The 15,471-nt window shown below is 38.9% G+C and overlaps 2 non-coding genes across 2 annotated transcripts; one reads left to right on the top strand and one right to left on the bottom strand.

Moving 5' to 3' along the window:
• Nucleotides 1–343: 343 nt before the first annotated feature.
• Nucleotides 344–451, bottom strand: LOC127741996 (small nucleolar RNA R71). The gene has a single exon (XR_008003183.1). It is a non-coding gene; the product is annotated as a small nucleolar RNA R71 (small nucleolar RNA).
• A 9,156-nt stretch (nt 452–9,607) lies between these two features.
• Nucleotides 9,608–9,715, top strand: LOC127742203 (small nucleolar RNA R71). Its single transcript, XR_008003390.1, has one exon. It is a non-coding gene; the product is annotated as a small nucleolar RNA R71 (small nucleolar RNA).
• Nucleotides 9,716–15,471: the final 5,756 nt, after the last annotated feature.

The following is a 15,471-nucleotide window of genomic DNA, read 5'->3' as shown; positions in this document are numbered from 1 at the left end:
CACCAACTTCCAACTTCTATGGAAGAAGCATCTCAATTCCTGCCATTGGAGCAAACAATTTTGAGCTTAAGCCTCAATTAGCTTCTCTAATGCAGCAGAATTGCAAGTTTCATGGACTTTCATCGGAAGATCCTCATTAGTTCTTAGCTGAATTCTTGCAGATCTATGATACTGTTAAGACCAATGGGGTTGATCCCGAGGTCTACAGACTTATGCTTTTCCCCTTTACTGAAAGAGCAGAGCTAGAATATGGTTAGACTCACAACCTAGAGAAAGTCTGAACTCTTGGAACAAGTTGGTCAATGCTTTCTTGACCAAATTCTTTCCACCTCAAAAGATGAGCAAGCTTAGAGTGGAAGTCCAAACTTTCAAACAGAATGAAGGTGAATCCCTCTATGAAGCTTGGGAAAGATACTAGCAATTAACCAAAAGGTGTCCTTCTGACATGCTTCCAGAATGGAGCATCATATGTATATTCTATGATGGTCTGTCTGAATTATCTAAGATGTCATTGGATCATTCTGCTGGTGGATCTCTTCATCTGAAAACCCCTGCAGAAGCCCAGGAACTCATTGAGATGGTTGCAAATAACCAGTTCATGTACACTTCTGAAAGAAATCCTGTGAATAATGGGATGACTTAGAAGAAAGGAGTTCTTGAGATTGATACTCTGAATGCCATATTGGCTCGTAACAAAATATTGACTCAGCAAGTCAATATGATTTCTCAGAATCTGACTGGATTGCAAGCTACATCTGGCAGTGCTAAAGAAGCCTCCTCTGAAGGAGAAGCTTATGACCCTGAGAATCCTGCAATGGAAGAGGTGAATTACATGGGAGAATCTTATGGAAACACCTATAATCCTTCATGGAGAAATCATCCAAATTTCTCATGGAAGGACCAATAGAAGCCTCAACAAGGCTTCAACAACAATAATGGTGGGAGAAATAAGTTTAGCAATAGAAAACCTTTCCCATAATCTTTTCAGCAACATACAGAGAATTCTGAGAAGAGCTTCTTGGGCTTAGCAAACATAGTCTCTGATCTATCTAAGACCGCTCTCAATTTCATGAATGAAACAAGGTCCTCCATCAGAAAATTGGAGGCACAAGTGGGTCAACTGAGTTAAAGAGTTACTGAAACTCCTCCTATTACTCTCCCAAACAATACAGAAGAGAATCCCAAAAGAGAGTGTAAGGCCATAACCATATCCAAAGTGGCCGAACCTGGAAAGAGTAAAAAGGCAGTGATTTCCAGTGAGGAATACCCTGCTGGACGTCCACTGACCAATAAGAAGTTCCCTAATGAGGAACCAAAGGAATCTGAGGCTCATATAGAGACCATAGAAATTCCACTAAACTTACTATTGCCATTCATGAGCTCTAATGAATATTCTTCCTCTGAAGAGGATGAAGACACTGTTAAAGTGCAAGTTGCTCAGTATCTAGGATCCATCATAAAGTTGAATGCCAAGTTATTTGGTAATGAGACTTGGGAGGATGAACCTCCATTGCTCATCAATGAACTGAATACATGGATTCAGCAGACATTGCCTCAAAATAAACTGGATCCCAGAAAGTTCTTAATACCTTGCACCATAGGCACCATGACCTTTGAAAAGGCTCTGTGTGACCTGGGGTCAGGTATCAACCTCATGCCACTCTTTGTAATGGAGAAACTAGGGATCTTTGAGGTACAAGCTGCAAGAATCTCACTAGAGATGGCAAACAAATCAATAAAATAGTCTTATGGACTTGTAGAGGATGTCTTAGTGAAGGTTGAAGGCCTTTACATCCCTGCTGACTTCATAATCCTGGACACTGGGAAGGATGAGGATGAATTCATCATCCTTGGAAGTCCCTTCCTAGCCACAGCAAGGGCTGTGATTGATGTGGATAGAGGAGAGTTAGTCCTTCAATTGACTGAGGACTACCTTGTGTTTAAGGCTCAAGGATCTTCCTCTGTAACCATAGAGTGGAAGCATGAAAAACTTCTCTTAATACAGAGTCAAGCAAAACCCCCACACTCAAACTCTAACTTTGGTGTTGGGAGGCCACAATTATGCTCTGAGAACTTGTGAAGCTCTATAAGAGCTTACTGTCAAGCTATTGACATTAAAGAAGTGCTTATTGGGAGGCAACCCAATTTTATTTATCTATGTTAATTTATGTTTTCTTTAGGTTGATGATCATGTGGAGTCACAAAAACAATTGCAAAAGTTAAAGCAAAATAAAAAAACAGCATTAAAAACAGCACACCTTGGAAGACGAGCTTACTGGCGTTTAAACACCAGTAAAGATAGCAGAATGGGCGTTTAACGCCCAGTCTGGCAGCATTCTAGGCGTTAAACGCCAAAATTGGCAGCCAGACTGGGTTTAACGCCAGAAATGGTCATCAGCCTGGCGTTTAACGCCAGAAATGCCACACAGAAGGCGTTCAAATGCCAGAAAGGTGCAGGGATGAAAAATCCTTGACACCTCAGGATCTGTGGACCCCACAGGATCCATATTGGTGTGCGAAATTGTGATCACACTTTTCATAACTCCGCACAACTAACCAGCAAGTGCACTGGGTTGTCCAAGTAATACCTTACGTGAGTAAGGGTCGATGCCACGGAGATTGTCGGCTTGAAGCAAGCTATGGTCATCTTATAAATCTCAGTCAGGCCGATTCAAATGGTTTTGAGGTTTTGATAATTAACAGATAAATAAAACATAAAATAAAATAGAGATACTTATATAATTCATTGGTAGGAATTTCAAATAAGCGTTTGGAGATGCTTTGTTGCTTCTGAACCTCTACTTCCCTATTGCTTCCATCCAATCATGCGCATTCCCTTCCATGGGAAGCTGTAAGTTGGTGGATCACCATTGTCAATGGCTACCATCTGTCCTCTCCGTGAAAATGGCCCGGCTACGGTTCTCACCGTAGGGCTAATCATCTGTCGGTTCTCACTTGTGTTCGAATAAGATCCCTTGATCCTTTTTCACACTATCACTGCGCCCAATAGTCGCGAGTTTGAGGCTCGTTGGTGCACGAAATTATGATCTCTAATAATGGCATTCAACTTGGTATGTGCATATACTAACTCGGCACTTTCTTCACAACTTCGCACAACTAACCAGCAAGTGCACTGGGTCGTCCAAGTAATAAACCTTACCTGAGTAAGGGTCGATCCCACGAAGATTGTTAGTATGAAGCAAGCTATGGTCATCTTGTAAATCTCAGTTAGGCAGATAATGAATGGTTATGGAGTTCTCAAATAATAATAATAAATAAACAGAAAATAAAGATAGAAATACTTATGTAAATCATTGGTGAGAATTTCAGAAAAGTGTATGGAGATGTTTTGTCCCTGTTGGATCTCTGCTTTTCTACTACCTTCCTTCGATCCTTCTTACTCATTTCCATGGCAAGCTGTACGTAGGGCATCACCGTTGTCAATGGCTACATCGCATCCTCTCAGTGAGAATGGTCCAAATGCTCTGTCACAGCACGGCTAATCATCTGTCGGTTCTCGATCATGTCAGAATAGAATCCATTGATTCTTTTGCGCTTGTCATCACGCCCAACAATCGCGAGTTTGAAGCTCGTCACAGTCATTCAATCCCTGAATCCTACTTGGAATACCACAGACAATGTTTAGACTTTCCGGATTCTCATGAATGCCGCCATCAATTCTAGCTTATACCACAAAGATTCTGATTAAGGAATCTAAGAGATATGCGTTCGGTCTAAGGTAGAACGGAAGTGGTTGTCAGTCACGCGTTCATAGGTGAGAATGATGATGAGTGTCACGGATCATCACATTCGTCATGGTGAAGTGCAACGAGTATCTTAGAACGGGAATAAACTGAATTGAATAGAAAATAGTAGTAACTGCATTAAAACTTGAGGTACAGTAGAGCTCCACACACTTGATCTATCGTGTGTAGAAACCCTACCGTTGAAAATACGTAAGTGATAGTAGTCTAGGCATGGCCGAATGGCCAGCCCCCAAAACATGATCAATAGTCTCCTAAGATGAACAATAGAATAAAACTGAGACCAAAGATATGGTCGAAAGACCGAATGGTCAAAAGACCTCTAATACAATAATAAAATGTCCTATTTATACTAGACTAGTTACTAGGGTTTACAAAAGTAAGTAATTGATGCAGAAATCCACTTCCGAGGCCCACTTGGTGTGTGCTTTGGCTAAGCTTGAGCTTTACACGTGCAGAGGCTTCTCTTGGATAACGTGTTTTTGATGTTCAACTCTGGTTAGTGACGTGTTTCTGGCGTTTGACTCTAGAATGCAACATGGAACTGGAGTTGAGCGCCAGTTTACGTCATCTAATCTCGAATGAAGTATGGACTATTATATATTGCTGGAAATCTCTGGATGTCTACTTTTCATCACCGTTGAGAGCGCTTCATTTGAAGTTCTGTAGCTCTAGAAAATCCATTTCGAGTGCAGGGAGGTCAGAATCCAACAGCATCAGTAGTCCTTTGTCAGCCTTTTATCAGAGTTTTGCTCAGGTCCCTCAATTCCAGCCAGAAAATACCTAAAATCACAGAAAAACACACAAACTCATAGTAAAGTCCAGAAATGTGAATTTAGCATAAAAACTAATGAAAACATCCCTAAAAGTTGCTAGATCCTACTAAAAACTACCTAAAAACAATGCCAAAAAGAGTATAAATTATCCGCTCATCACAACACCAAACTTAAATTGTTGCTTGTCCCCAAGCAACTGAAAATCAAATAGGATAAAAAGAGAAGAATATACTATAAAGCTTAAAATATCAATGAATATTAGTTCTAACTAGATGAGCGGAACTTGTAGCTTTTTGCTTCTAAACAGTTTTGGCATCTCACTTTATCCTTTGAAGTTTAGAATGATTGGCATCTATAGGAACTTAGAATTTTAGATAGTGTTATTGATTCTCCTAGTTAAGTATGTTGATTCTTGAACACAGCTACTTTTATGAGTCTTGGCCGTGGCCCTAAGCATTTTGTTTTCCAGTATTACCACCGGATACGTAAATGCCACAGACACATGACTGGGTGAACCTTTTCAGATTGTGACTCAGCTTTGCTAAAGTCCCCAGTTAGAGGTGTCCAGAGCTCTTAAGCACAGTCTTTTTGCTTTGGATCACGACTTTAACCACTCAGTCTCAAGCTTTTCACTTGGACCTGCATGCCACAAGCACATGGTTAGGGACAGCTTGATTTAGCCACTTAGGCCTGGATTTGTTTCCATGGGCCCTCCTATCCATTGATGCTCAAAGCCTTGGATCCTTTTTACCCTTGAATTTTGGTTTTAAGGGCTATTGGCTTTTTCTGTTTGCTTTTTCTTTTTCTTTTTATTTTTTTCCCGCAAGCTTTTGCTATTCACTGCTTTTTCTTGCTTCAAGAATAAAATTTATGATTTTTCAGATCATCAGTAACATTTCTCTTTGTTCATCATTCTTTCAAAAGCCTACAATTTTAACATTTATAAACACCAAGATAAAAAATATGCACTATTCAAGCATTCATTCAGAAAACAAAAAGTATTGTCACCACATCAATATAATTAAACTAAATTCAAGGATAAATTTGAAACTCATGTACTTCTTGTTCTTTTTGTATTAAAACATTTTTCATTTAAGAGAGTTTAAAGATTTATGGAATTATTCATAGCCTTAAGACATAGTTACTAAATACTAATAATCATGTAGGAAAGACACAAACATAAATAAACATTAAGCATAAAAACCGAAAAATAGAGAAATAAGAACAGGGAATGAGTCCACCTCAGTGATGGTGGCACTTTCTTCTTGAAGAACCAATGATATCCTTGAGCTCTTCTATGTCTCTTCCTTGCCTTTGTTACTCCTCCCTCATTGCTCTTTGATCTTCTCTAATTTCATGGAGAATGATAGAGTGTTCTTGATGTTCCACCCTTAATAAATCCATATTGTAACTCAAGTCTTCTAGAGAAGTGTTGAGTTGTTCCCAATAATTGTTGGGAGGAAAGTGTATCCCTTGAGCATTTTCGGGATTTCTTGGTGATGAGCTTCCTCATGCGTCTCTTGGGATCCATGAGTGGGCTCTCTTGTTTGCTCCATCCTCTTCTTAGTGATGGGCTTATCCTTCTCAATGGGGATGTCTCCTTCTATGATAACTCCAGTTGAGTAACATAGATGGCAAATAAGATGAGGAAAAGCTAGACTTGCCATGGTGGAGGACTTTTCGGCTATTTTGTAGAATTCACGGGAGATGACTTCATGAACTTCTACTTCCTCTCCATTCATGATGCTATGAATCATGATGGCCCGATCCACAGTAACTTCGGATCGGTTGCTAGTAGGGATGATGGAGCGTTGGATGAACTCCAACCATCCTCTAGCCATAGGCTTGAGGTCCAATATTCTTAATTGAACCGGCTTGCCTTTGGAGTCTCTTTTCCATTGATCTCCTTCCACACATATGTCCATAAGGACTTGGTCCAACCTTTGATCAAAGTTGACCCTTCTAGTGTAGGGGCGTGCATCTCCTTGCATCATGGGCAAGTTGAATGCCAACCTCACATTTTCTGGACTAAAATCTAAGTATTTCCCCCGAACCATTGTAAGATAATTCTTTGGATTTGGGTTCACACTTTGATCATGGTTCCTAGTGATCAATGCATTGGCATAGAACTCTTGAACCATTAAGATTTCGACTTGTTGAATGGGGTTGGTCAGAACTTCCCAACCTCTTCTTTGGATCTCATGTTGGATCTCCGGGTACTCATTTTTCTTGGGTTTGAAAGGGACCTCAGGGATCACCTTCTTGGCCACAACTTCATAGAAGTGGTCTTGATGGGCTTTGGAGATAAATCTCTCCATTTTCCATGACTCGAAGGTGGAAGCTTTTGTCCTCCATTTCCTTTTTCTAGAGATTTTTCCGGCCTTAGGTGCCATCAATGGTTATGGAAAAACAAAAAAGCTATGGTTTCACCATACGAAACTTAGAATATTGCTCGCCCTTGAGCAAAAGAAGAAAGAATAGATGCAGAAGAAGAAGATATGGAGGAGAGGAAGAGAGGGTTGTGTTTCGGCCAAGGAAGAGAAGAGAAGGTTGTGTTGTGTGAAAGTGAAGAAGAATGGAGTGGTTTATATAGTGGAGGGAGAGGGGTTAAGGTTCGGCCATATTGGGTGGGTTGGGTGGGAAAAGGGATTTTAAATTTTGAGGGTAGGTGCGGTTTATGGGGAAGAGTGGATGGATGTGAGTGGTGAAGAGGTGATGGGGAAGAGTATTATTGAATTGTGTGAAGAGGAGAGAAGGTGAGTTGAGGTAGGTGGGGATCCTGTGGGGTCCACAGATCCAGAGATGATCCCGTGGGTCCACAGATCCTGAGGTGTCAAGGATTATTATCCCTGCACCAATGAGGCGTGTAAAATACCCTCTACATGAAATCCTGGCGTTCAACGGCAGATTCATGCTTGTTTCTGGCGTTGAACGCCAGCTTCATGCTTGTTTTTGGCGTTCAACGCCCATTTGCAGCATGTTCCTGGCGTTGAACGCCAGTTCCATGCTTGTTTTTGGCGTTTAGCGCCAGCTCTCCTCATGGTGTATTCCTGGCGTTTAAACGCCAGGATGCTGCTTGTTTATGGCATTCAACGCCAGATCCATGCTCTGTTCTGGCGTTGAATGCCAGCCAGATGCTCCTTACTGGCGTTTGAATGCCAGTATGCCCTTCCTCCAGGGTGTGCTTTTTCTTCTACTGTCTTTTTGATTCTGTTTTTAATTTTAGTATTTATTTTGTGACTCCACATGATCATGAACCTAATAAAACATAAAGGAAAAATAAAATAAAAATAAAATTAGATAAATAAAAATTGGGTTGCCTCCCAATAAGCACTCCTTTAATGTTACTAGCTTGACAGTGGGCTCTCATGGAGCCTCACAGGTGACCAGGTCAATGTTGTAAACTCCCAACACCAAACTTAGAGTTTAGATGTGGGGGTTCAACACCAAACTTAGAGTTTAATTGTGGCCTCCCAACACCAAACTTAGAGTTTGATTGTGGAGGCTCTGTTTGACTCTGTACTGAGAGAAGTTTTCATGCTTCCTCTCCATGGTTGCAGAGGAACACCCTTGGGTCTTAAACACAAGGTAGTCCCCATTCAATTGAAGGACTAATCCTCCTCTGTTAACATCTATCACAGCTCCTGCTGTGGCTAGAAAAGGTCTTCCAAGGATGATGCATTCATCCTCCTCCTTCCTAGTGTCTAAGATCATGAAATCAGCAGGGATGTAAAGGCCTCTAGCCTTCACTAACACGTCCTCTACCAATCCATAAGCTTGTCTTACTGACTTGTCTGCCATTTGTAATAAGAATATGGCAGGCTGTACCTCAATGATCCCCAGCTTCTCCATTACAGAGAGTGGCATAAGATTTATGCCTGACCCTAGGTCACAAAGATCCTTCTCAAAGGTCACGGTGCCTATGGTACAGGGTATTAAGAATTTGCCAGGATCTTGTCTCTTTTGAGGTAAAGTTTGCTAAACCCATGTATCTAGTTCACTAATGAGCAAGGGAGGTTCACCTTCCCAAGTCTCATTACCAAACAACTTGGCATTCAGCTTCATGATAGCTCCTAGATATTGAACAACTTGCTCTCCAGTTATATCTTCATCCTCTTCAGAGGAAGAATAGTCTTCCGAGCTCATGAATGGCAAAAGGAGATTTAATGGGATCTCTATGGTCTCTATATGACCTTCAGATCCTTTTAGGTCCTCAATAGGGAGTTCCTTCTTGTTTGAGAGACGTCCCGTGAGGTCTTCCTCATTGGGATTCACGTCCTCTCCTTCCTCTCTAGGTTCGGCCATATTGATTATATCAATGGCCTTGTACTCTCTTTTTGGATTCTCTTCAGTATTGCTTGGGAGAGTACTAGAAGGAGTTTCAGTGACTTTCTTACTCAGCTGGGCCATTTGTGCCTCCAAATTTCTGATGGAGGACCTTGTTTCACTCATAAAACTTAAAGTGGCCTTAGACAGATCAGAGACTAAGTTTGCTAAATTAGAGGTGCTCTTCTCAGAATTCTCTGTCTGTTGCTGAGAAGATGATGGATAAGGCTTGCTATTGCAGAGCCTATTTCTTCCACCATTATTAAAGCCTTGTTGAGGCTTTTGTTGACCCTTCCATGAGAAATTTGGTTGATTTCTCCATGATGAATTATAGGTGTTTCCATAAGGTTCACCCATGTAATTTACCTCTGCTATTGTAGGGTTTTCAGGATCATAAGCTTCTTCTTCAGAAGATGCCTCTTTAGTACTGTTGGATGCATTTTGCCATCCATTCAGACTTTGAGAAATCATGTTGACTTATTGAGTCAATATTTTGTGCTGAGCCAATATGGCATTCAGAGCATCAACTTCAAGAACTCCCTTCTTTTGAGGCATCCCATTATTCACAGAATTTCTCTCAGAAGTGTACATGAACTGGTTATTTGCAACCATGACAATAAGTTCTTGAGCTACTACAGGCATTTTCTTTATGTGAATGGATCCACCTGCAGAATGGTCCAATGACATCTTGGAGAACTCAGATAGACCATAATAGAATATGTCCAGAATGGTCCACTCTGAAAGCATGTCAGAAGGACACCTTTTGGTCATCTGCTTGTATCTTTCCCAAGCTTCATAGAGGGATTCCCCATCTTTTTGTTTGAAAGTCTGAACATCCACTCTAAGCTTGCTCAGCTTTTGAGGAGGAAAGAACTTAGCCAAGAAGGCCGCGACCAGCTTATCTCAGGAGTCTAGGCTATCTTTAGGTTGTGAATCCAACCATATTCTAGCTCTGTCTGTTATAGCAAAGGGGAAAAGCATGAGCCTGTAGACTTCAGGATCTACTACATTAGTCTTAACAGTCTCACAGATCTGCAAGAACTCAGTTAAAAACTGGTAGGGATCTTCTGATGGAAGTCCATGTAACTTGCAGTTCTGTTGTAGTAGAGCAACTAGTTGAGGTTTCAGCTCAAACTTATTTGCTCCAATGGTAGGGATTGAGATGCTTCTTCCATCAAATTTGGAAGTAGGTGTAGTATAGTCACCAAGCATCCTCCTTGCATTATTATTTTCAGCTGCCATCCCTCTTCCTTTTCGAAAATTTCTGTAAGGTTGTCTCTGGATTATTGTAATTTAGCTTCTCTTAGTTTCCTCTTCAGAGTCCTTTCAGGTTCAGGATCTGCCTCAATAAGAATATTCTTGTCCTTACTCCTGCTCATATGAAAAAGAAGGGAACAGGAAATAATAATAGGGATCCTCTTTACCACAGTAGAGAGATTCCTTTATGTTAGTAGAAGAAGAAAGGAATAGAAGACGGAAAAGGTAAGAATCCAAACACAAGGGTGAAGATAGGTTCAGATTCTTGAGATGAAGAGAAGTGTTAGTAAATAAATAAATAAATAGAAGAAGATGAGAGGGAGAGAATTCGAAAATTAATTTTGAAAAAGGGTTAGTGATTTTCAAAAATTAAAAGAAGAATTAAAATTAAAATTTAAATTTAAAACATTTAGTTAATTAAAAGAATTTTGAAAAAGAGGGAGGTAGTTTTCAAAAATTAGAGAGAGAAAAGTAGTTAGGTGGTTTTGAAAAAGATAAGAAACAACAAAAAGTCAATTAGTTAGTTGAAAAAAGATTTGGAAATCAATTTTGAGAAGATAAGAAGTTAGAAAAGATATTTTGAAATAAAAAATTTGAAAAAGATAAAATTTTGAAAAAAAGATACGATAGAAAAGATATTTTTTTTGAAAAAGAATTGATTTTTAAAATTAAAATTTGATTACTTGACTAACAAGAAACTAAAAGATATGATTCTAGAATTTAAAGATTGAATATTTCTTAACAAGAAAGTAACAAACTTCAAATTTTTGAATCAATCACATTAATTGTTAGTAAAGTTTTCGAAATTTTGAAATAAAGATAAGAAAAAGATTTTGAAAAAATATTTTAATATTTTTAAAAATTAATAAGAAAATGAAAAGGATTTGATTTTCGAAAAAGATTTTGAAAAGATAAGATTTTTAAATTTGAAAATTTGACTTGACTTATAAGAAATAGCTAAGTTTTAAAAATTTTTGACTAAGTCAACTCAAATTTTCGAATTTTATGAGAGAAAATAGGAGAAGATATTTTTTTATTTTTGAATTTTTAATGATGTGAGAGAAAAACATAAAAATGACCTAAAACATGAAAATTTTTTTATCAAAACACATGATGCATGCAAGAACACTATGAATGTCAAGATGAACACCAAGAACACTTTGAAGATCAAGATGAACATCAAGACTCATTTTTGAAAAAGTTTCAAGAAAAGAAAATATGCAAGACACCAAACTTAGACATTTTTCATGCTTAGACATTATGAATGCAAAAATGCATATGAAAAATAACAAAAAACACAAAACAAGAAAATATCAAGATCAAACAAGAAGACTTACCAAGAACAACTTGAAGATCATAAAGAACACCATGCATGAGTTTTCGAAAAATGCACAATTTTTTTTTAAAACATGCAACTGACACCAAACTTAAAAATTGACTCTAGACTGAAACAAGAAACACAAAAAATTTTTGGTTTTTATGATTTTCTTATTTTTTTGGATTTTATTATTATTTTTTTCGAAAATAATCTTAGAAAAACAAAAAAGAGAAAAAAAAATTTTTGAAAGATTTTTGAAAACATTTTGAAAATAAAATTACCTAATCTGAGCAACAAGATGAACCGTCAATTGTCCAAACTCGAACAATCCCCGGCAATGGCGCCAAAAACTTGGTGCACAAAATTGTGATCTCTAATAATGGCATTCAACTTGGTATGCGCATCTACTAACTCATCACTTTCTTCACAACTTCGCATAACTAACCAGCAAGTGCACTGGGTCGTCCAAGTAATAAACCTTACGTGAGTAAGGGTCGATCCCACGGAGATTGTTGGTATGAAGCAAGCTATGGTCATCTTGTAAATCTCAGTTAGGCGGATAATGAATGGTTATGGAGTTTTCGAATAATAATAATAAACAAACAGAAAATAAAGATAGAAATACTTATGTAAATCATTGGTGAGAATTTCAGATAAGTGTATGGAGATGCTTTGTCCCTGTTGGATCTCTACTTTCCTACTGCCTTCCTTCAATCCTTCTTACTCCTTTCCATGGCAAGCTGTATGTAGGGCATCACCATTGTCAATGACTACATCCCATCCTCTCAGTGAAAATGGTCCAAATGCTCTGTCACAGCATGGCTAATCATCTGTCGGTTCTTGATCATGTCGGAATAGAATCCATTGATTCTTTTGCACTTGTCATCACGCCCAACAATCGCGAGTTTGAAGCTCGTCACAGTCATTCAATCCCTGAATCCTACTTAGAATACCACAGACAAGGTTTAGAATTTCCGGATTCTCATGAATGCCGCCATCAATTCTAGCTTATACCACGAAGATTCTGATTAAGGAATCTAAGAGATATGTGCTCGGTCTAAGGTAGAACAGAAGTGGTTGTCAGTCACGCGTTCATAGGTGAGAATGATGATGAGTGTCACGGATCATCACATTCATCATGGTGAAGTGCAACGAGTATCTTAGAACAGGAATAAACTGAATTGAATAGAAAATAGTAGTAATTGCATTAAAACTTGAGGTACAGCAGAGCTCCACACCCTTGATCTATGGTGTGTAGAAACCCAACCGTTGAAAATACGTAAGTGATAGTAGTCCAGGCATGGCCGAATGGCCAGCCCCCAAAACGTGATCAATAGTCTCCTAAGATGAACAATAGAATAAAACTGAGACCAAAGATATGGTCGAAAGACTGAATGGTGAAAAGACCTCTAATACATAATAAAATGTCCTATTTATACTAGACTAGCTACTAGGGTTTACAGAAGTAAGTAATTGATGCAGAAATCCACTTCCGGGGCCCACTTGGTGTGTGCTTCGGCTGAGCTTGAGCTTTACACGTGCAGAGTCATCTCTTGGAGTTGAACGCCAAGTTGTAACGTGTTTTTGGCATTCAACTCTGGTTCGTGATGTGTTTCTGGTGTTTGACTCTAGAATGCAACATGAAACTGGTGTTGAACGCCAGTTTGCATCATCTAATCTCGAATGAAATATAAAATATTATATATTTTTGGAAATCTCTGGATGTCTACTTTCCAACGCCGTTGAGAGCGTGCCATTTGGAGTTTTGTAGCTCCAGAAAATCTATTTTGAGTGCAGGGAGGTCAGAATCCAACAACATCAGCAGTCCTTTGTCAGCCTTTTATCAGAGTTTTGCTCAGGTCCCTCAATTCCAGCCAGAAAATACCCGAAATCACAGAAAAACACACAAACTCATAGTAAAGTCTAGAAATGTGAATTTAGCATAAAAACTAATGAAAACATCCCTAAAAGTAGCTAGATCCTACTAAAAACTACCTAAAAATAATGCCAAAAAGTGTATAAATTATCCGCTCATCACAACACCAAACTTAAATTGTTGCTTGTCCCCAAGAAACTGAAAATCAAATAGGATAAAAAGAGGAGAATATACTATAAAGCTTAAAATTTCAATGAATATTAGTTCTAACTAGATGAGCGGGACTTGTAGCTTTTTGCTTCTGAACAGTTTTGGCATCTCACTTTATCCTTTGAAGTTTAGAACGATTGGCATCTATAGGAACTTAGAATTTTAGATAGTGTTGTTGATTCTCCTAGTTAAGTATGTTGATTCTTGAACACAGCTACTTTTATGAGTCTTGGCCGTGGCCCTAAGCATTTCGTTTTCCAGTATTACCACCAGATACATAAATGCCACAGACACATGACTGGGTGAACTTTTTCAGATTGTGACTCAGCTATGCTAAAGTCCCCAGTTAGAGGTGTCCAGAGCTCTTAAGCACACTCTTTTTGCTTTGGATCACGACTTTAACCACTCAGTCTCAAGCTTTTCACTTGGACCTGCATGCCACAAGCACATGGTTAGGGACAGCTTGATTTAGCCGCTTAGGCCTGGATTTTTTTCCATGGGCCCTCCTATCCATTGATGCTCAAAGCCTTGGATCCTTTTTACCGTTGCTGTTTGGTTTTAAGGTCTATTGGCATTTTCTGCTTGCTTTTTCTTTTTCTTTCTATTTTTTTCCACAAGCTTTTGCTATTCACTGCTTTTTCTTGCTTCAAGAATCAAATTTATGATTTTTCAAATCATCAGTAAAATTTCTCTTTGTTCATCATTCTTTCAAGAGCCAACAATTTTAACATTTATAAACAGCAAGATAAAAAATATGCACTGTTCAAGCATTCATTCAGAAAACAAAAAGTATCGTCACCACATCAATATAATTAAACTAAATTCAAGGATAAATTCGAAACTCATGTACCTCTTGTTCTTTTTATATTAAAACATTTTTCATTTTAGAGAGATGGAGGATTTATGGAATTATTCATAGCCTTAAGACATAGTTACTAAAGACTAATGATCATGTAGGAAAGACACAAACATAAATAAACACTAAGCATTAAAACCGAAAAACAGAGAAATAAGAATAAGGAATGAGTCCACCTCAGTGATAGTGGCACTTTCTTCTTGAAGAACCAATGATATCCTTGAGCTCTTCTATGTCTCTTCCTTGCCTTTGTTGCTCCTCCCTCATTGCTCTTTGATCTTCTCTAATTTTATGGAGAATGATAGAGTGCTCTTGATGTTCCACCCTTAATTAATCCATATTGTAACTCAAGTCATCTAGAGAAGTGCTGAGTTATTCCCAATAATTGTTGGGAGGAAAGTGTATCCCTTGAGGCATTTTCGGGATTTCTTGGTGATGAGCTTCCTCATGCGTCTCTTGGGATCCATGAATGGGCTCTCTTGTTTGCTCCATCCTCTTCTTAGTGATGGGCTTATCCTCCTCAATGGGGATGTCTCCTTCTATGATAACTCCAGTTGAGTAACATAGATGGCAAATAAGATGAGGAAAAGCTAGCTTTGCCATGGTGGAGGACTTTTCGGCTATTTTGTAGAATTCAAGGGAGATGACTTCATGAACTTCTACTTCCTCTCCATTCATGATGCTATGAATCATGATGGCCCGATCCACAGTAACTTCGGATCGGTTGCTAGTGAGGATGATGGAGCGTTGGATGAACTCCAACCATCCTCTAGCCACAGGCTTGAGGTCCAGTCTTCTTAATTGAACTGGCTTGCCTTTGGAGTCTCTTTTCCATTGAGCTCCTTCCACACATATGTCCATAAGGACTTGGTCCAACCTTTGATCAAAGTTGACCCTTCTAGTGTAGGGGCATGCATCTTCTTGCATCATGGGCAAGTTGAATGCCAACCTCACAATTTCTGGACTAAAATCTAAGTATTTCCCCCGAACCATTGTAAGATAATTCTTTGGATTTGGGTTCACACTTTGATCATGGTTCCTAGTGATCAATGCATTGGCATAGAACTCTTGAACCATTAAGATTCTGA

This window comes from Arachis duranensis, chromosome 9, assembly GCF_000817695.3.
Source record: "Arachis duranensis cultivar V14167 chromosome 9, aradu.V14167.gnm2.J7QH, whole genome shotgun sequence".
In the NCBI taxonomy this organism is placed as follows: Eukaryota; Viridiplantae; Streptophyta; class Magnoliopsida; order Fabales; family Fabaceae; genus Arachis; species Arachis duranensis.
Note: the sequence above shows the minus strand (reverse complement) of the source record. Positions and strands in the feature narration are given on the sequence as shown.